Below are 23,232 nucleotides of genomic sequence, written 5' to 3' on the forward strand. Positions count from 1 at the left end.
AAAGGATCTGACATAATATTTAAAGTTTATATCCTAGAATATTGCATTAATTAAATTTTGGTGGTTTTAATAGACATTTCTCTTTTCCAACGCTTTATAGTGGCATTTTTCAATAATCCAGAAAAAAAAGCCAGTAGCATCTTGGTCCTAGCATGAAGTAGTAGAAATGCCTATAAAAATTCAGCTCAGTGTCAGTCAGCTTCCCATTCTGCAATGGCCCATACTCAAGCCCACTAAATGGGGATACTTACATATCCTTTGTTATTTTCCCAACCTAGGAGCCTCATATCCACAATAAACTCTTCCAAACCCTTAGAATATGAGCTATAAACTGTGTGACATGAAATTCCAGTATTTGTGGCAACATCCACCACATAAAGGTATTTGGGTAATTCTCTTTCTCCACGAGCATGGCTTTAAAAAGTTACTTTCATTCCTGACAACACATTAGTGGTATAACCCTTAGTTGTTTTAGATACTGTGTTTCTCATACACTATTTTACCCCAGATAATAAGTACCAGAGTCTCAAAGAAACGAAACAAACACTTAGGACTTATTATAAGTTTACCACTAAGTGCCAAAAATCCTCATATATTGACAGTTGCAGACAGGTCAACAGACTAAGATCAGCCCACAGGCACAGTGCATGAAGAACACTTTTGCAGTGCTACTTAAAAATTTATCTACAGTGAAAATCCAAACATTTACTTTCTAACTCTTAGGCTTCTAGCTGGCAAACCACAACAGTCCAAGTCTGTGCTGACAGAGGTGAGTGGCAGCTGGCAGGCCAAGTAGGCAGGATGGGTGCTGCAGGCTTGCCTGAACACTGCTGAGCACTTTTGCTCAGCCCTAAGACACTACATTCATCTGCTCAACACCACAAAGAAAATGTTTATTTTATTTTTTTTGTTTAAAAACCCCACTTATATCTTAATTTCAGTCAAACTGGGCACACTGTGCTGTCTGCAGTAGGTTTTTGCAGAAGGTAGACACCTGCTCAGGGCTCCAAGGACATTCACTCAGCAGAGGACTACTCTGCCCTGGGATTTTTGTAGCTCCAGCACTACATCAGCAGAAGAAAAGGCCCCTGTGAGCCAGCCTCCAGCCCAAAGCCCTGCTCTGACACAACCCCCCTACGCCAGCAGACACAGAGTGAGGAAGCCAGCTTTGCTGATGAAAGACCGTAAGTGGAAGGGAAAAATCAGACTCGCAACACCTCAAGCCAGCAGAAACAACAAATGGGAAAGGAAATACCACTATGTTATAAAAAAACAGGAACAAACCTTTCATCTACATTGTACATGTCCTATATGGCTCTGCCTGGTGGCAGATAGATACTTCAGGGCTTGCTCAAGTCATAACATGCTTCTCCATCACTTTTTGCAAGCACACTGGTGTTTGCCTGCCAGAAGGGGCTCTACTCTAGGAACTCTGCACCTTCCTGCAGCATCTTCACATCATCACTCCCCCCACACACAAAAAAAAAAACAATAAAATAACCAGTACATCAATTCTTAGTCTTGTATGAATGTCAGGCAACCCAATTCCCAGGAGGAGCCTAGGAACTACCAAACTGCCAGCCTCACCTTGGTTCCTGGGAAGATCACAGTATCACAGTGTAACTAAGGTTGGAAGAGACCCCAAGGATCACTGAGTCCAACTTGTCTCCACAGACCTCATAACTAGACCACGGCACCAAGTGCCACGTCCAATCTCCTCTTGAACACCTCCCGGGACAGTGACTCCACCACCTCCCTGGGCAGCACATTCCAATGACGAATGACTCGCTCAGTGAAGAACTTTCTCCTCACTTCGAGTCTAAACCTCCCCTGGCGCAGCTTGACACTGTGTCCCCTTGTTCTGGTGCTGGTTGCCTGGGAGAAGAGACCAACCCCTTCCTGGCTACAACCACCGTTCAGGTAGTTGTAGAGGGCAATGAGGTCACCCCTGAGCCTCCTCTTCTCCAGGCTAAACAATCCCAGCTCCCTCAGCCTCTCCTCCTAGGGCTTGTGCTCAAGGCTTCTCACCAGCCTCATTGCCCTTCTTTGGACACGTTCAAGTGTCTCGATGTCCTTCTTAAACTGAGGGGCCCAGAACTGGACACAGTACTCAAGGTGCGGCCTAACCAATGCAGAGTACAGGGGCACAATGACCTCCCTGCTCCTGCTGGCCACACTATTCCTAATGCAGGCCAGGATGCCATTGGCCCTCTTGGCCACCTGGGCACACTGCTGGCTCATGTTTAGGCGGCTGTCAATCAGTACCCTCAGGTGATGGAACAGATGATGGAACAGATCCTCCTAGGAGCTCTGATAAGGCACATGGAAGACAGGGAAGTGACCTGAAGAAGTAATCTGCCAGCTCTTTTGGAAAGTTTCTTATGAGAAAGGCATTGGGAAGTGCATTAATTTAAAATGTTGAGGTCTTCATTGGTCAGCAGTCATAAGACATTTGAGAAAGGGGGAAAATTTCAGGGCTTTCCTTAAGCAATGAAGATCTCCTTCCTTGAAGGAAATAAAGGCCTCCTTGGCTGAGCAGGTTCTGCAACTCCAACTCTACAGCCCAAACAACACCCTGCCCCAGCCCACAGATCATCAGCTCCTCCTAGATTCATCTGCCCCCAGCACAGAGGAGCAGAGGCACACAGCCAGGCCAGGGCTCACATTACAAACTCAGAGAACAGGGCACCCCATCTGCGCTACTCCACAGGAAGCTGCAGCCCCATCTCCCAAGTGTGACACCAGTGCAGAAGTCAAGGAGAGCAGGGAGCCATGCACTTGAGAACACACACAAATGTGTCTGTATTCCCCTGCAGCAATTTACATTGATTTTCCAATATATTCTAAATTTGCAAGATGGTAGAAGCATTGATTTAGTTCTGAACAATTTTGAGGAATAAAGGATGGCAAGTCACAGAGACCTCCAAAATGCTCATCCAGCAAGGGACAGGAATTCCCACCTTGAGATACAAACCTGCAAAAAGAATCTCCCAAACACAAGGCAGCTATCTGGAGGTACTTACCACCAGCCATGTGGACAGGACAAAACATATTACTTCCAATATTTACTTATTTACTTTCCTATTTATATTACTCTTGCAATGTTGAAAAACACACGTCAGCTAAGATGTCTCAACTGCATGCATCCACATGACAAAAAAACACAAGCTACATTAAATGCAGCATCCTCTGTACTTCAAATTATACTGCTGGCTCAGGAAATAGTGCTGATTAGAGATGGAAAGCCAGCTGCATTGGTCAGCTAATTTTTGCTCCGTTTACATCCTGACACAGATTGCACCAAGACATTTCACAGAGAGGTCAAACAAGAACCTCAAAAGATGGTGTGTATTTCACACAGGCACAGTTTTTTTCTAATTGATTTACACCCTCTCCAGTCACCAGAGGAGCTAGTTGCTTCATTAATTAAAATAGACTTGCTTCAGCCTCTCAAATCTAGATTAAGGTGAGCAGCTGGAAAAAACCTTTACTGCAGCCTGAACTATCCACCCATTCCTCTGCTTGGACAAAAGCGAGTGCCAGCGCATTCCAGCTGCAAAGCAGATGCAGCTGATTGGGATTTTTTGGTGTATGCATTCAATTTCTAGAATTTGTCCCTCCAAGTATTTCTCTGTGTCATCACTCTCACCGTCAACAAGGAAACTTTCCTGCTTCCAGCTGCCACCACCAGTTTCCAAAGGGAAGGCTGCCTCTCCTTTGAATCGCATTCAGGTTCGAAAAGACCCTTGGGATCACCAAGTCCAACCGATAACCCTACTCTACAAGGTTCACCCCTAAACCATATCCCCAGGCAGTACATCCAAAAGACCTTTAAACACATCCAGGGCTGGTGACTCAACCACCTCTGAGATCAGCTGTGAGCAGCTACCAAGACACTGGTCTCACTCTTCTCCTGTTCTCTGAGGGAACATGGGGAAGAGATGCCTTCATGGCAGATTTTGCTCCTTATGTCAGAAAACTATAGTGCTAGCCTGCAACAGAAGACATTACACATCCCTGCATACATGAAGGGGATGAATCTCTGCTGCTAACAACCTCAGCTCAACAACACAACTATAGAACTGGGTTTTCCTGAAACAGTTTTTTCCCATTTAAACATGAAGAAACAATGTGAAGCCTACGGTGGTACAGTCCTTAACTTATCAGACCGAATTAATTAAGTCCTTGTATCTCTTTCAAATTGCTCATTTAAAATTCTAAAATAAATTAGGAATGACTAGTAACCAATTATTATAATGAAAAAATAGTTTAGGAAGAAAGGATATCCGTGCTGCTGCTGGCAAAAGCAGTAAGTGCATTTTATACACAATACAAAGCTGTCAAATGCACCTCCTTCCCTTGGCACGGAACAAACTCTTTTTTTGATCTTACATATAGAAAGTATCTGTTTGTATGGCACTGGAACAAAGTTCACTGACACTTCAAAAGCTATGAAAATTCAGCATCTACTTAGCAACAGGAATCAGGCCAGTATGCATAGGGGGAAAAACGCTGCTCCATGAAGTAATGCCCAAGCTACTACTGCTCTGGCTGCAGGTATCAACTCACATTACATTTATCATTTATTCTGGAACACTCAAGCATCCTTCCACCAAAGAAATGGTTTCACATATTTACATAATATCAGCAAGGAACTCTGTATTTCTGAGTTTGTATTTTACAATCTCCTACCTTTGAAAAATTCTGTTAAGAATATGTTGATGCACGGCCTAAAGCCCCAATATAAAATTTCAATATTGAGACAACATGATTTCAAAATCAAATATTTTAATGCCACTCCATCTTTCTTCAGGATCACAACATGCCATGTAGAAAAGCAGTTACCTTAGAAGAGAATGTGACACAAACCAAAGAAATTATTCACATGAGCAAAATTACCATAAACATCCTCAGGGGAACCTAGGTTTTAATCTTGTTTTTCATTATTTCACTATAGCTAATGTTTAAATTAGCTGTTTTAAACATCAGTCAAATTGAAATAGTACAATAGTGCAATCTTGAGGCTAAGCAGCAACTTTTGAAAGACAAAAGAATGTAAGAAATCAACTCAAATTTCCCTGTTCCATGTTAGTACCTTTTAGACGATGGCTACAGAAAAAGATTAGTCTAGACTACAGACTGACTGCAGATGAGAATCTAGGCTAAGGGACTGGTGGTGATGGGAAAATCCACACATCCCAGTTGCACTGACTAATTCTGACACTGGAAGATGCTCCACTAAGACATGGCCATCCCTGCATCAACTGAGAAAGCTGCTGAAAGCTGTTAGCTCTTCTATGGTGAGCAAATGGGGTTTCAGCTTAACACATTCTGGAAAAAAACACCTGCAAGCTTGTTCTACGTGTGCTCAGCATATAATAGAGGAGCACAAATTCTTCTTCATTTGAAAAACAGTGACATTTTTAAGACTTTAGAACAAGACAGGCTGGTTATTATTGTCCTTACTTCCTCCCTAGGGCAAAGATAAGATGCACATGAGCATTTTGTACCTTAACACTAGACTTCAGAAAAATGGTCCTGAAATCAGTGTTTAGTAAGAAGATGCAAAATATTAACCACACAGTGTTCAAAACCATGAGATTATGTGCTTCATTAAGGACATGTGAGTATCTTCTTTAGCCTTCACCATAGGAAGTCACTCCCCAGTCCTTAAATGAAGTTTACTGCTGCAGAATGTCCCAAACAACACACCTTATTCACAGATTTCTACTTTTAAATGTAGGATGGGATAGCCAAGCAGCTGCCAGACAGAAAAGCAAACTCCTGCTGCCAGCTGCCTCCAGCATCCCAATTTAACAAGCATCTGCTGACAAAGTTGGGAGACAGAGCAGCAGCTAGCAAGGGAGAGATCAAGTATGCTCATGCCAACCAGCACCTGATAACAAGATACACCTCATGAGGAGCTACCAGACCACTTCTGTAGCCCAAAGAACCAACACAATTTACTGCTGGATTTAAAAGCAAAGCACTGAGTGAGACTACGGTTATCTACCTGCATCCGACAGAGGACAAGTGACATGATGGAGATGAAAAAACCCTCTCCTGTCAACAAGACCTAATGAGCAGAGGCATACCCACACACAAATGAATAAAGGGAAAAATATCTTACACAAGCCAGCCAATTAATTGCATTAATTTTATTAGTGAGGAGATTACAAGGCATCTTGATTGCAGTTCACAGCACCTGTATGAAGATAAAGCAGCAGAAGAGGGTGCTACAACTCCAATAAAAGATTACATCACAATAAAATCTCCAGGCTAGAAACAGGCCTTAACACAGATACTGCTTGCGCACATTTTGGGCCTATCCTTTCATACAAACCATGATGTTACCCATTCTCTATCAGCCTGCAGCTCACCAACAGCTTCTCCCACAGGGAAAAACATGAAACTCCACCCACTGTGCACAAAGAGCCAGAAGCACAGACTAAAGCAGGGAAACAAGAACCACGAATTGCACACATGGCCCAAAAGCCAGAGCACCCACAGTAGTGGCAAGTACTCTGCCATCCCAGCAATTGTCCTACCCACATAGGCAAGCTGTCATAAAGCATGCTGGTGCTTTATGCATATTATTTTTTCATAAATGTTACATATTTAATGTGGGAGGGTTCCAGAAGGTTTAATCCTTTGGCTTTAACTCCGTGAAAAGGGAAGTTAAAAGACTGCAGAAGAAACCACAATCACATTGGTTTCCCAAACAAAGGGCTGGGATGTGATTAGCTGGAAATCACATTTCCTGGTGGGTTGTTTTCTTGCTGCTTTCCCATAGATGCACATATATCTGTTTGTGCTCTGGGCCGAGCCAGGGGCTGCACAAGAGTGATGCAGGGACAGGAGAGAGGCTAAGCTCCCAGGGACCTGGGAAGCAGCAGAGCTGACAAAGCTGGTTGCCAAAGGCTGCACAGAGCTGTACCTTTTGCCCTTCTCTTCCACACAGGATTGCTCACTAACCAGCACACACTGCTCTCCCTCCCCAGCCCAGCCTGGCTGCAGCTCTTTTCACAGCCCAGCCTTGGGGCTGGACCACAAGCACGACTCTGACCTGTCTGCGGGATCCGATGGCGCTTGGTCTGCTGCACAAGGCAAGGAAAGAAGGATCATGCCACCTGCCTCAATGCAGCAGGAAGCTAAACCACCAGCTCCTGCATCTTAAGCTGGGTTTTCTTCACCACAGAGGCCTGCTCTCAGGCCACCACAGCATACATGGAGATCATATGGCAGCAGGCTCAACAAGCCTAACTTTAAGAACCCTGTGTTTGGAATTCAAATCTTGCTGACATTCTGCATTTCCATGGTGGTGCCTGTCAGAGTTTTTGTGTGTGTGTCTCATCCCTTCAATGTTTCTGAAAGAACCAGCTGCTGCCCTTCTAAGAATATGGAAGTGTTACCTTTCACTTCTAAAATCACATTTCTGCTTTTCCCCCGCTACAAATATGAGTAGATTTGAAGAACTTTAAGCTCACTTTCGAGAGGGCTCAACTCCCAGTCTCCTGAGTTTCCAGAAGCACTCTTTGGGACCAATTGCAGCTGGCTATCAGGGATCTCTCTGACACAAAACTGACTAAAATAGTCCCTTCCAGAGCAGTTTCTTGTGTTATTCAATACTAAATATCAGCATGTTAAAAAAAGAAAAATCCACCAACCACACTTATGGTGTAAAATCTGACTTGCATTCTGGTGTGTGGGCTGAGTGTTTGCCATCACAGAACATTAGACATTTTACAGCCACGCTGTACAGAAATGGTACTTACCACCTTCTTACTCAAGAAATTGTAATACATCCCCAAGTTTGACAAAGCCAGCAAGGAAAACGCCCATTAGAGCCTGGATGGGGCAGGAGGAAAACAAAAGAGAGGGACGATGCTGACATGACCTGGGCACAGGTCAGGATGGCATGTCCAGAACCAACCCTTAGCTTGCATTACTTGCATACAGAAAAAGTTTTGATAAAGTCTTGTGTATTGTGGCTCTTGAGCAAAAACCACAGCTGAGGGCAACTGGTCCAAAACATCTGAGTGCATCAAGACAGGAACTCAAGAGTATAGGAGGTAATTTTGATGCATTAGTCCCATAGGCTGACTTGCCAGCAGGTAAACCACACACTCATTTTCATTAAACCTTTTTAATTCAGATAAAATTTGATAAGTATCTTTTCAGATAATATAATATCTCCTGCTGAATATTAAAAGTTGTCCCTGATAGCCAAAGGAAACGAGGCTAATAAGAGCAGAACTTGATCTACTAACTAAATTATACAAGGAAGTCTCAAATAATTTCCTAGCAAGACAAATCTGAAATTACATATATTTAAGAGGGAGATTTATTCACTCAGAGATAAAAGTTCCAGATACAGAGCAATTTTTTTCTTCCATTAAAAAATATTAATACTAGACTTGGAAAAAATAGTTAAAGGAATGTAATCTTGAATAGAAACACACAAGTCAAACATTCTGTGAGCTGAAATAACTCCCCTCACTGGTCCAAATGAAGTACAAAATGCTTCTCTCAGCTTACACTCAAAACCCCACCTTGCTCTCTGTGGGCTGTTCAGACAATGCCTGGCATCACATGGCTTCCAAGCATGGGCATTCTCATACTGCTTGTGCTTTTCTCCAGGAGCATCCCAATGCTCAGCTTTACCAAGTCACAACACCTGCTACACCCTTACACCAGGAGCTTCCCTACGCCTTGAGCTGCTGCAGCTGTAAGTGCAGGCACAGCTGGGCTGGCACTCCCCGGGTATTTACTGATGTGGCAGATGTGGAGATGCAGTGCCTTTAACCACCACACTGTGCTTTTCCCTGCCTGGTGGGGCAAAGGCTGGCTTACATTTCAAACTACCAATATTAAGGTAAATCCAGTAAGAGCTGAGGAAAACATAAAATACAACATTTAAGACTGAATGCAGAGCTCAGCATATGCTGAAGATGAAACTACAATTCAAGACTTGCAGATTGTGTGCCTACAACCTTCAGAAAAAAACCCTCAATATAGGATCCAGGAGATCCTCAAAATCCAAACAATGAAATGGCAGGGCATGAAAAAATTTATCCATAAAAGTTGGGTGATTTGCTTCTTCAAAGTCCCAGTTTCTGGGAATTTTGGGGTTCCCTATCCCCTGGATTAACAGATAAAATACTACTTCTCTGACTTAACTACCACAGGTCAAAGCAAATGCCATCTTCCCCTGTAAATCACCTCCTAGCTAGCTAATCTCTTGGCTCTTATGCCAAAAGCTGCCACCTTCCAGTTACCTTTTGGTGTTTCTGCTCCCTTTGTGCATTTACAGACAGAAGCCCTTGCCAAACTCATCATTTTTCGTTGAAAACGGGGGGTTAGAATGGTGGCTCACAAAACCAGACTACTGTAGCGACAGCTACTAGCAGTTGGTTAGAAAACAGTGGTGAAGAAATTTCAGTCTTAAAAAAAGGGACAAAAATGTAAGTCATATGTTTGTGCTTTTTTTTAACACCATGAGTTAAATCTAAGTCTTAGTAACAGCCAAGAAATGGTACTTCAGTGACACATACTGACCCTTTGATAGTATTTTTAAAATAATTTAGCATAATTACAGTATCTTGGTGGGAGGTTCCTCAACTTCAGTACTCCTGTGCTTACTTTCGTGCATGCTGCTGCCAAAATCTGTATTCCCTAAGCAGTGTAAAGTCTAAACTGCTTCTACTGCCGCTTGCTGTGATGGGACTTAATTTTGAACCCACAAAAACACTTTGCTGATTCACAAGCAACACAGCCTTATAAGTGGGAAAGATGGAGAAATGTTCATGGCAAAAGTGCAAAAGTAATTTTTAGAAGAAAATCCAACATTTTGAATGAGAATTCACATATATATATATACATATAAAAAAGCTGAGGCAACTGTTGAGTGAGACTGGTCAAAGTGAAAGCCTTGCTGAGCAAGAGCAGGAGAAGCTTCAAAGAGGACCACATACCCCATGGGACCCAGGCAGTCAAACTCTGCATTTACTAGAGATCTTGAATGCATCAGTAAAGCACTAGTTAGAAGCAGTTGTGCTGACCTCACCTAGATTTTCACATGGCTTTTGCCAGTGTCCCCTTCAAGAAATCACACATTATTCATAAAAGTCACCATCATCACTCACATGAGCACTGAAAGAGTTGGAGTTAATAATACTGGTATCAATAATAATAAATCAATATAGTGTAAGATGGAACACCATAATAATTAACTAATTCTGTAGAGATGATGGTGGCTTCCAGAATAAGAGGGCTTAAAAATTGAGAGAACAGGGTTCTGCCAGTGGGGACATTTTGTGGGGAAAAACTTACCAATCCAAAAGATTGTTTATACAAGGAATTTGTCAGTGCATGAGGTGTGGCAAAATTGCATAGAGAAGCCTGCCTATCTGTCATTTCTTGCAAATGGGTATCATTTCAATGCAGAAGGCAGATTGGGAAGGGCTACAGGCTGATACACAGCACAGAGTTTAGGGGAAGTCTCCCAAGAGCTGCTCAATCTAACAGAACAAATCAAGAGTACACTATGCCAAATACAGAGAGGAAAGGAAACAAGAGAAGCAACTATCTGTCCTAGAAGGGAGCTCTGTACAGAACCAAATGAGGCTTTTGTTTATGAAGGCAAGAAATAATCAATGCTTTTCAGGCAGAATTGATGTACACCACAGATGATGGCAGAGCAAGGACTACATTGGATTAGCCAGGAGCACCATTGTTTTCTTACAGCCTTTCAGAAAGCATTTCCAGGTGGCCTCAGGAGGAGGAGGATAGCTGCCAGCCTCCCATACATGCTGTGGGAGGGCAGCAGCTGACTAGCACCCAGCCACCAGCCAGCCTTGAGCCTCAATGGAAGGAAGGATGGAAAAGGTGAGGGAAGCCAGTCTTTACCTGGCACAGGGAGCCCCTCATTATGATTTTGCTGGAAACCAGAGAGCCATGTCTCTTTTTTGTACGTGCTCAGTTGCATTCCCACTCCAGCTAAACCCAAAGCACTGCAGTGCCATCCAAGCCCCCTAATCAAGTAGGGGATGCTAATGCCATCATCCCCACCTTAGGACACATAGATACCTGTACCACCACCGTGCCCCTACTCCACCTTTGCCAATTCCCCCACATACACCATCACACAGCTAAGGTCTGAAGATCATGCCATAGCAGGTCCCCAAGAATTTAAAAACAGCAAGAGATTAATAGAGACACCAGCACTGCTTCTGTACAGATTACACTCTGTCTGCTGCTGTAACAGGGTGAAAATTCCCCATTCCCTTGGCATGCCAGGGAGTAATTAACTCAAGAAGTAAAAATTGCTTCAGATTCCCTACAACAGAATTACAGAGTGAAAGAGGCATTTAATGCAATCACAACTACCTAAGCAACCTCTAATCACAACTACCTAAGCACCAAAAGAAGGAATACATCAGTTCACACATGAAGAGACCATGTTAAAGTAGATTCTCTTTCACTGTATCTGAATTATTTTTAGACTGACTTTTTTATTCTGGAGAAAAAAAAAATATACATGTATTTAATCTATATGCACACACTACATGTACTTTCTGTGAAGCAAAGAAGCTACTGATTCAGAAATACAGGGATTTGGCTGTTCTGTGAGGGATAACTAAGCAATGTAAACATGAACTGTACAAGAAACCAAGGCTTCAGCTGTGTGAGAGGAAAACCTCTGATGAGAATGCCAGTGGCCTCCTAACACAGATCCAAAAGTCATTTATTCAAAACTATCTCACCACACACATTAAAGTAGTACTCACTACCAGTGCTGCCAGAATCATATACACTTCAAGTTCAGCAAACTGTTGGAGCAAGAGAAGTTTACATGCATTTTAAGTACCAGTGGATGCAAAAATACACATTTATACTCACTTTTACACACTTCTGCACATCTAGGACTCAGAGGGATATGCTGATTCTGTGTTTCACAGGACACTCACCACACCTCCGTATCAGAGGGTCCTATAAAAGTCTCAGAACCATTATGATCAACCTGTCCAAATGCTCTAGAGACAAAAAACTGGTTATGGATATAGCTAATTATTACACAAGATGATGGTTATGGCTCAACAGCAAGAGCAGCAAATACTTTACAGCAACAGTTCTGTATTCTATTTTTAAAAACTGACTCACATTTTGTCAGGATGGTCCACTGTCTAATCATTCTTCTGGGTCTCCTAGTCAGGGCAAGCCTGCAGCTAAATAGACAGCATCAGTGCTTCCTACCTCTACAAAAGGACTATCCTATCTTGATAAATAGGGTTGTTTTACAATTTATATCCTGTTTGGACTACAGCAATCTACTGAACCTATGAAAGAAACCACTAGAAGAAGCCAAGGATGAAGTGTGAGCCAGGGAGCAGCACAAATACCAAATTCAAGACATTAGCTTATACTGCAGATCTACATCACGTGGAAAGCTAGCAGAGAACAATTCCTTTCCCTACTTTCTACCATAGCCCTATAAAAGATCTTCAGACTACTGGCTTTTTTCCCTTTAGGATTCAAAGCAGTTTGTGTCATCCAAGCAGTCCTGTAGATCAGGTGATACTCTGGCAAAAGAAAAACAGTCAATAACCATATTCCTCAACAGAGCTTTTACTGCAAGAATCAAATATTGCATTTCTAGTCTTTTCTACATTTGTTTGAAGTAATCAAGGGCAGCTATTTAGAAAATGTTCTCACAGCTATCAAGGAAGCGTGCTTAAAATTGGACAACCAACTTTCTTTTGAAGTAAATCTCTTGAACAAGTTACTGAGTAAAGAACAGATCAAAAACAGAAGAATAACACTGAACTTGAAATAGGCTTAAGCTGAAAGAGCCAGCAAGGATACCACTGATGCTAAAAGAAGCCACATGTGTTCACAACAGGGCTGGCAAAACTGTCCTCAGAAATATTGCAGTTCACATTTGACTGAGAGTTCACCCACTGGCTGTTAAGCCAGACTGTACCCTGTGTGAAAAGCAGACAGTTTTGCCTAAGGGAAAATGCAAGATGAGGCCAAAGGAAGTGGAACGAACACTGGAGTTGGGAATACTGTCTAATAGTGCTGTTATCTGGGCTACAAATGAGCTAGCCATCATATTCTGAAATGTAATGGAAAAAACCATATGAGTTCTAGGAACACTAGCTATATTTATTCACACTATATTTACTCCATCTCACGGGAAACGTGACCATGGCTTTATGCTCACAATTTGCATTCCCAGTGTGCTGACGTTCTCAGCAGCGCAAGAAGCAGATCCTCTGAACACAGCAACCACACAAACCACACACCTTCGGCAAAGTGGGCTGAGCAGCCTACGACCAAAGTTCCAGCCGGGCCGGGCCGACCCTGGAATAGGCTGAAATCAGCAGGAAAGGCTGAGGCTTCCGGACAGCCGACACGGTTTCCTCCTCACCGGCCTCTGCCGCAGCACAGCCGCAGGGACGTGGCGGCCCCCGGCCCCGCTCGGCACCACGGAGAGCTCCCTGCTCCCTCCCCACGGCGGGCGGCGGCACCCGCAGCCGCCGTGCGCGCCCTCGCCGCAGCAGCGTCCTGGGAGCTGTGGGGAGAGCCCCACACTGCGCTCCCTGACCCCTTCCCTGAACTTCCTGACGCCCCCACGGCGCTCCCAGTCTCCGCTATGATCCCTAAGCTCCTCCCTGAGCTCCCAACTCCGCTGTGCTCCGTAACCTTCCCTGCACGCCCAGACCCCTGCGCAGCCTGAGGAGAAGTGCGTGAAGCCCCTTCGCTGACAGGTATCAACCACCGCCTTGGTCTTCTCTAGTTGATCAGCCGTCCTAAAAGGGAGAATAGAAAGTTTGCTACCAGACAAGTCGCTTTACTTTCAAAGAAAAAAAAAAAAAAAAAAGGCATTTCATAGATGATATCTAACGAATTTGTACACAGAAAAATTACTCCTGACAGCACCAAAGAAAACAAAAGGGAACGGCACAGTGCAAGAAGTTAGCATCATTCCTCGTATCTCCCACAGATATAAACAAATTATCACCTTGGCCATAAACACGAGCTAATGCCCCAAATAACTATTTTACTTCCAGATAGTTCATTCATAGGTGTTATTAATAGTGAATCCGGCTCCTTTATGAACTCAGGAGCAGCAGAAGGAAAAGCATATAAGAAGATTACGTTAATACTATATTTAAGCATATGTAAGGACAGTGAATGAAATACTGATTATTCACTCACTCAATTCAAAAAAAAACAACCACTTACTAAGAATGGCTTTCAGGGGATAAGAGAAGAGAAACTAGGCTATACCAGAAAAACAACCAGACACAGCTACAGTAGTAGTCACTATCCCTCATTATCCGCATTCATCAGCGCTGAGGTCTACGGAAATCAACTTTGATAGAAAAGCATCATCAGGGATAAACTACCCAAAGGCTTTCAGACTTGCGTGTCCTTCACACAGACAGGAAGCACTTCCAACTCATTATCATCATCATGGAAAACAGCAAAGCTGGGTTTAATGTAATTTCCCAGAGTTTTGCAAAGATTTTCAAAGACATAGGGGGAAAAAAATAAAAATCAGGCTTTACTATGATGGAAGGGCCTGGCAGTCCTCACAAAACAGAGGGGAGGCTGCCAGGCTCAAGCCTCCACTGATCTGAGCATGTAGGGTAGGTGACAGAGTTAACAGAGGATGCCCTGCACTTTCTTGAAAGCTTTTTCAGTCTGGGAGACATTGCCCCTTTGCCTGTACTTTGTCAGAAGCACCAGAGCTTGATGCTTTTGCTTGAGTCAGCTGTACTTCTGTTCCACATTTTTAAAAGCTGCTAACTCAGCCAAGGGTCCCAATTTAGCTTCTGATTAATCAAAAGTTGAACATTCATTAGCAATTGAGGCAAAATCCAATCACAAACTTGTAGGCAGCAGATGCACCCATAGAGCTCATCTCTGTACTCATTGTACTCCAAAGGGTACCTGGCCCCATGCTGCCAACTCACTACTCCACAAACTAAATCACAGAGGTGGAGACAAGGAGGAGACTCTCAAATGCACGTTCCTGATGCAAATTAAAATGCTAGCATACACACTCAACACATGACTGCCAGGATCACTGGTTCAAGATAAGCATTAATTTCAAGCTCCACTTCATTATCAAAACACAGTATCACACATCATCAAACTACAGAACACCGCTTGGTAAGCAGCAGGAGATAAAAAGCATCTGTGAAAATATGACAACACGAATGTCTGCATAATACACATTGACTCTAAGGAAAGCACATCTGCTCTCAGCACTTGAATGACTTGATGACTTCACTGGCTGCAAGAGTGCTTCTAACTAAGAGAGGGGCTGCAAGAAGACATCAAAGCCAGCGCTGCTGAGAAAACGCAAGTGTCGTGCCACACAGCTGCTCTGAAAAGCTTAAGGAGAAAAAAAAAATGAGAAGGTGTTTTAACCCAGCTGGAAAAGACAAGTCCAGTTTAATGTGGAAGACAACAATTCACAGCTACCTGTGGCTCCACACCTTCGAGACAACACCCAGATGATGTTGGGCAGACTCCACAGGCAACAAGTCCAAGGGCCTGCAAAGCTGCAAGGAGTCAGTGTCCAAAAGGGGAAATTCGACCAGATTACAAGTTTCAGCTACCAAAACTACCAAAATTTAAGCATGAAAACAGTACTGTTTCTCATACAGATTAGCAGCTATGACAAAGGGATCTCTCCTGACATAAAACCTCTTGCTCACTTCTGCAGCATGGAAAACATAAAATATGCATGCTACAAAGTTATTTGCACCACGTAAGCTTGACCAAAGGCTACAAGGAATAAAAAATAAGAACCTGACAAGAGAAGTGATCTCTTTCTCCTTTGGTTCCCAGCATGAGCTACTTGTATGTGTCAAGAGCAAGCTCTAAAACATGGGCAGCAAAGAAGGCACATAAACCTGGTTCCCCCATGGAGCTAGCTTTATTACAAGTTTCTCACAAAGCACAGTTCAGCCACCAGCTTATGTTCATTCTTCTCATTTTTCAGAGACTTAACTACACCAATACTGATCCTCTATCTTTAGCTGTGAAAAACATGGCAAGCCTAAGGACAAAAGCACCATGGAAATGTGTTATCTTAGTCTGGTTTTGATCAGTATATTTTTTTTTTCCTTCTTACCCTCCTCACAGCATCCAGGATGGACCATGTTAAGTCTCCACCATATTGAGGGCTACACTCTTCCCTTGGGAAGCTTGCAGACATATTTTCCTTCAATATTCTCCCAAGTCCCTGGTAATTTCTGCTGCAAACACTTCCTGATTTACAGTCTGTACCTTGGTGTTTTTATTATCCCTAGCTAGAGCCTTCTGCTAGAGCTGTCCACATTTATTTCCCAGCAAATCTGCATGCATATGTAAACATTACTAACAAGAGGGCTGATGATGCTTTTAAATTAAACTATACTCTTACTGGGAGTCATGTACTTTTTTCTTATTAAATACTCAGTACCTGTGCTCAATATTTGAGATGAAAAATAAAACCTAATTTTGATTCAGAATGGGCTTTGTAAAAAAAGTTTCATAAAATCTACATCTAAAGAAAGAAGTCAAAGATATTCCCACCCAACAGTTTCCCAGCACTTTGTGCCCAAACACAAGAGTATAAGTAAGCACACAAAAACACAGTTAAAGACTCATTTGCTAATAAAGATAAGGAACTGAATAGACACAATGAATACTTTCAGCAGAGGCATTTCAGAATGGAAGATGTAGGTACTAATTTATCCCTGCAAACCTCAAAACTTAAACAGATTAAACAGGAAAAAATCACTTCCAGTTGAGGCTCCCTTTGTAAAAACCTCATTTGCATATGCTACATCTGACAAATGAAAGAAATACATGTTTTCCATACTTGCTTGTTTTCTTTTTGAGCAACTTTTAAAGGGTTCATCTTTTCCCAAAGTTGATACAACAAAATTAATAGCAGAAAGGAGGAGGAGAGCCATTGGGAAATTAGGAGTGCAAGAACATACAGAGTTTGGAACAAGGATAGACTGGCATCAGTATAGTCCTCCAGCCTATTATTACCAAAGGCCTATCACACAAAAAAAATGTGTGACACTTAAGGTGTTATAATAACAAAAGCAACAGACAGCAAGGTAATCAGAATACATTTGGACATGCAGCACCAAACTCATCATCAAATGAAGATTTCTATTTTCCTTTAAGTTCAAAACATAGTATATTCCTCCTTCAGAGTCTCTGAACATGAATATTGAAGATATTCAGATATCTTACCTGCAAGAAACAACATGCAGGTCCAAGAGCTCTATTCTGTTAGAATCTCTTTAAATCCTGCTTCAGTACACCTCAGAAAAGAAAAGCCTCAGAAACAGAAACGGCAAAGAACATCAGTATAAATATCTTAAATTTGTACTGGTGCAAACAGGAAAGAAGTGATACTCTTCAATCCCCCAAGCAGACCTTCCTTTTGCATCTCTGCCAAAAACACTCTGCCCAGAAAAATTCTTGTTGGAGTGGTTACATGGGACCTATAAAAGGACATTTTCCCGGACAACTGCAAAAGCCTCTAATTTAAAATCTCCACTCCCACTTCAGCAACAAGGGGCAGGGTGAAGGACAGTATTCAAAGCCTTTTGCTCTCTTCTATTATCTATGACAGTGCAAGATTGTCCATCAGATCAATCCTCACCACTTTCACAAAGGAAAAGATGGATTTTAAGACAACACCTTTTACTAGAATTACCTATGAAACTCATCTCCCTACCACAAAGATCCTCTGATATCTAGTAATATATCTGCACTCAGTCAATAGATTTTTTGCAGAGCACTAACCTGAGAATTTTCACTCCATGCAGATTCCTGGCCTCACACAACTTCTCAGCACTTACCTGTGACATATCTACCTTTTTCTTAAATTTTACGGACTCTTTCAGTGTGGTTGATCAATTTCCTTCAGGGGCACTGACACTGTGACACTCACGCAGTAGAAAATTTTGTTCAGAAACGTAACTAGGAGTTTGTTCATTTGCTCATGAAGCGATCCTGACTTAAAAGCATAGCCAGTATCCTCATTTTGAGACAGAAACACAGACAACTATAACCCCACATCATCAGAAAAAAAATTTCTCCCCAAGGAAAACAGCACCATTCTTCTTCAAGTACACAAGTTTTAAACCAAACAAACAAAAGGAAATTAAAAATCAACATATACTACCAAGATATAAAACTGCTATGAAATACAAAGAAGCTTCTGGCCTCTGAGCTCCTTGGGATTTCCATAGATGCTCAGTATCACACCTAAAAGCTCGGTAATGACCAACTTCCAGCAACACACACATAATTACCGAAAGCAGTTCCACATTCCCAGACCCCTCTAACCTGCAGATACTTACTTCTGTCGTCGGGTTATTCCCTGACGCTGCTGGCAGCAAGTTGGACATGCATCTGAGGGGACAGCACTGAGTCATGGCCCTCAGCTGCCAACACTGACTCAGTCTCCTGCTCCCCACAGGCACAGGAGGCTCAAGGTAACCCTCACAGCTTCTGTGGAGGCAACAAATTCCCTATGCACAGGGACAGACAAATGTCATGGCTGACTGGGAGGCAGAGAACATAAAAAGATCCCAATTCCCTCTGCAACCAGATATCCTTGAGAGGACGGCGGTCTGGAGCACCACCCCGAGACAAGCTTGGCTCCTGGAGTAATATCCATTACGTGGGTTTCTTCTTTTTATTAATATCATTTTTAAACGCACACATGTGCTGATGCTTTTGTCAGCTGCAGACCCCCATACTGACCAGCTGGCTCCTGCCAGCTCCCAGAGCCTGCTAATGGCCTCTTCAAGGATTTAAATTGCAAAAACAAGTATATTTCATACCTGCCATACAAAAAACATTTGCTAAAAGGATTAAAAAGATGCACTCTCTTGTTAACTGGTAGGAAAGAGCAAAAATCAGCCACACTGCATGCAAGCAGGAAAGAAATTTGCTTTAAAATGTCATTTCATTTGCTTACATAACCAATTCAACAAGCTTTTTTTTTTTGGGGGGGGGGGGGCAACCAACATTTATCATATAAAGGTATTTCTTTTAAAACTGTACAACCAGGGTACATAAATAACAGCTTCTACTGATCAATACAGTTCAAAACCACAGTTTTAATCTTTGGTGCTTAATCTGAAATCGGTAGTATGACAGTTGGATGGCCTGAGTTTCCAAGGTGCCAAGCAATTACTGATTTCAGACGCTGCAGAAACACCAAGTGCTAAGTGTCTCTCTTCATCAAACCACATTCTTAGAGGTTCAAATAAAGATCCTCACCTAATGCATCAGGGGCCTACACCCATTGAACTGACTTCAAATGCAAAAGGCATCAACCTAAAAAGCCACACTCACTACAAGCAGCTGGAGACAGCCCATTTCAGCCTTGCCTAAAATCATCTCAGTGCAGAGAAGCACTAACACACTCATTCAGCCCCTACAGCGCCAAGGAAACACCTTTCACTGGATGCACAGCGACCCTTGCCAGCCCCAAAACTTCCTCATACCACAGATGTTATTCCAAAATCACTGATGTTGCTTAGAGTATACATGGTCTGCCCTGTAGCTCTCACACACAAGTGTTTGCTGTTACCCTGTTTAACAGGAACCTCTTGTTCTCATGCACCATCTCTGACCAGGTGACTGCAACAACAAAAGGCACTGGAGCAGTGTGTAGAGAGATGAGTTTGCTGGAGACAAGCAGAGCCTGACCTGGTTGCAGTCCCAAACCGCAGTGATGTCCTGTCTGAGCTAATAAGCCCAGACATTTATAAGGTTTTACTCACTTACGCAAAAACACAGTAATCTTTTAGAAGATAAAAAAGTCTCATCTGCTTATAATAAATAAAAGTACTCTAGAAGACTCACATGCTCATAGAAGAAAAGAGACCAGCCATCAAAGGCTTATGGCACCACATTATCACTCCCAAACCACACACAGCCCACCAAAAGGCACCAAATTTTCATCAGACCAGATAAATCTGAATAAGCTAGGGTCAGAGATAAAAATGGCCTGAGGTCAGAGTGCAGTGTGAACAGAGCTATCAGATGCTTCCCACTTCAAACACTAAGCACAATGTCCTTTATGGTACCTTCACAAGTCTTCATAAAGCAAACTCTCCTCCAGCTGAAAAAGCTGGGCTGAAGAGTGGATGCTATTGCACATAAGCCATGTTAGGGAAGCCTTGGCCAGCACAATGGCTGCTGAAAAGGAACTTTAAAAAAGCACAAGTGCATGAGGCATTAGGGCCACAGCTCATCTGTTACGCTCTGATAAACCATTGGGCAAAACGTGAGAAACTCCTCGCACAATCCTTTTTCTTAATCACTGAAAGCAAGAATTGGGCATTCACACAGCTGTGCCTCAGCCAGCTTGGGGAAGGCATCCCAGAAGGTCAGCCTTGTGAAACACCAGCACAAGCAGCACTGATCACAGTCTCGCCTGAGCTGTCCTCTCCTCACCACACAAAAACCATGGGTTTACCAACACAGACAGTTAACCGACTGAGCTCTGCACTGAAGTAACTGAGGGCAGTGCCTCAAAGCAAAAGTGATGCACACCTGTCAAAGCCAACTGCTGGCCACAATCTTGCAAACACAGAAGCGTATAGAGCCTGAATTATGTGGAAAAGACAAGACTGCTCAACTGTGGGCTGCCAGAGGAGTGGTGGGAAGCTCTTTGTCCTGCTGTGCCAGCCCTGAACAGTGAGAGCTACTGAGCTTTTCCTGTGGTCATCACACGACTACACACCATGAGGGCCAAGAATCACATTATTCACTGCAGAAAAAAAAAAAAAAGTTAAACAGACAGCAGATTTGGCAACCCCCCCAAAGGCATCTATCTTGGACGTCCTAAAAGTAACAACAGTCATTCAAGACACGACTGTTTATACTACAAGACTCATTACACAGGAGGCCTGCCTATTTTTAGAGGTAGATATCACTACAATCGAGTGCTAGATAAACCCAAACAATTATTTTAAAAGGGTATTCCATCACTAATTATTCTAAACATCTTCTGCACTCTCTAAGTTGGCCTCTTGCCACTCTACAGCGTAACAGCTCAGAGAATGATGCTACAACTTCACTTGTGCGATGCTCCAATGGTGGTGACAGATAACTCACAGAGCAGGTGGTACGTCTGTAAGAGTTCAACAACCAGGGCAAGCTTGTCACCGTTCGTGCACACCATAAAAACAAACTAAAAAACCCCAAGAGACTGCAGTCTTTTATGTTTCAAAAAGCAGAAAGCTTTAATTTATCACTGAGATTCCCTGAGGAATTAATGTTCTACAAATAAGGGCTTTCACCACTGAGTAGCAGCACCACATTCAGAGCCTCAGGACTCCAATATGGTGCAACACAGAAATATCAACTGTGGTTTGCTGCTGCTTCAAAGAACCTACTGGAGATGAAAAATAAAGAAGTTCCTGCACACACATGTATTCGCCTGAAGAACTAAACAAAATCCTAGGCCAAGATATTTCCAAGGACCAGCCCGGCTGCGGTTGGCTATGCCATTCATTGCTGTATTTTGTGGTTTCAGCAGACCCAATTTAGACTTCCAACCACTTAGTAGCCTCCTTCTCTAGCCAGCACTCCCCTCATCCTGAGTTTTGGCAAATACAAGATGAAAATATAGGCAGTGAAATATGGGCAAAACCAGGGCTGGACCAGACCACCCCCTGCCTCAGGCCAGCCAGGCACCCTATGCAGGAACCGAGCGTGCCTCGATTTCTGAAAACACGCATGAACGTTTCTTAAGCAAACCAGACTTTCTGCAGAGTAACAGCTTTGTTCCGGGTCTGCCGGCATCCAACCACATCCAGGTGGAACCGCGAAACCCAGACCCACCAGGAGCCAAAGCAACAGCCCAGCACGCTAAAAAAAAAACAAAAAAATAAAATAAAAGGCTTCGAGGGTATTTTAGCCAGCCCAGGAGAGCGAGGCGCTGCGAGGCGAACGCGCATTTCACGCCCGAGCTCATCTCGCAAGGACGAGTCTGCCTTCCCCGTCGCAGAGGGCAAGCAGCGGGTGCCGGGGGGGCAGCACGCGCAGCTCCGTCTGAGGGGGCCCGGCGGCCCCGAGCGGCCGGGGGACAGCCGGGGAAAGGGGAGGGCGGGCAGGCCACCGCGACCGCCGCGCTCACCTTCCTCGCCAGCAGCGGGCTCCCAGGCGGCAGAGCATCGGTCTGAGCAGGTACTTCGGTTCCCAGAGCTGCCGCGTCCCCAGGAGGCAAGGAGAAGGTGTCGAGCTCGGCGGACGGCCCCGCCCGGCGGGTGGTTCTCCCGGGGTGGGTGACGGGGGCCAAACTTCCCGCCGCACCGCCACCCCCTCAAAATGGCTTCGCCGCCGCGGCCCCTGACCGGGTAAGACCGCCGGGGAGCCCGCCCCCGCCCCGCTGCCAGGCACGGCCGGGCCCCGCACCGCACTGCGCTCCGCCACGCCGTCGGCCGGCACCTCCGCCCCGACTCGCCCCGCAGAGCTCAACAGGTGCGGAGTACCCAGGCCCGCCGCCACCGGCACCTGCCGCCGCGTCAGGACCTGGACAGGTCCCGCGGGGCGCTCCCGCCGTCGCAGGCGAACCTCACCTTCCCTGGCACCGTGCCTCGCCACTGCACGGGGCTCCGCCGCCCGCTGCCGTCGCCACGCCGCCGGCCGCCGTCGCCACTCCGCCATCCGCAGACCCCGGCCGAGCCGAGCAGCGGCCCCCGCTGCGCCGCCGCCGATACCTGCTCCCGTGCGCGCCTGCGCGCGACCGGGACGACCGGCCGCGCGCGCCTCCGCCGACGTGCAGGCCGCGTCTGGCCCGCCAGTGGCGCGAGCCTCGCTCGCGGGGCGGGGCCGGGACAGGAGCGTCATCTCCATTGGAGGGCCCCGAGGAGGGAGGGCCGGGGGCGCCAGGCTCGAGCCCGGCACGCGCCCGCGCGCGCGTTCTCGCACCGGGGACGACAACGAGAGGGAGGCGGGGACGGCTGCTTGGGGAGCCGGTGCTGATTGGGCGAGCGCGGCGGGGAGGGGCGAAGGGGGGAGGGGGGCACTGCGGCGCAGAGCCGCCAGGACCTGGGCCGGCACCGGTTGGAGGGCGGGGCCTGGGGCAGGGGCGGGGTAGAGGGGCAGGGAGGCAAGACGGGCAGGGAGACAGAGGCGGGATGTAAGGCAGAGCCTTGTCCTGTGGGTAGGCACGCTTATGTT

The 23,232-nt window shown here is 44.8% G+C and overlaps 1 protein-coding gene across 1 annotated transcript in view; it reads right to left on the reverse strand.

Moving 5' to 3' along the window:
* The window catches only part of ADARB1 (adenosine deaminase RNA specific B1), a 72,333-nt gene extending 49,501 nt beyond the window's left edge, over positions 1-22,832 (reverse strand). The window contains exon 1 of the mRNA XM_054172505.1: positions 22,629-22,832. The gene's annotated coding sequence lies outside the window, so the exon portion shown is untranslated. The remainder of the gene's footprint in view (positions 1-22,628) is intronic.
* Positions 22,833-23,232: the final 400 nt, after the last annotated feature.

This window comes from Dryobates pubescens, chromosome 2, assembly GCF_014839835.1.
Source record: "Dryobates pubescens isolate bDryPub1 chromosome 2, bDryPub1.pri, whole genome shotgun sequence".
Classification (NCBI taxonomy): domain Eukaryota; kingdom Metazoa; phylum Chordata; class Aves; order Piciformes; family Picidae; genus Dryobates; species Dryobates pubescens.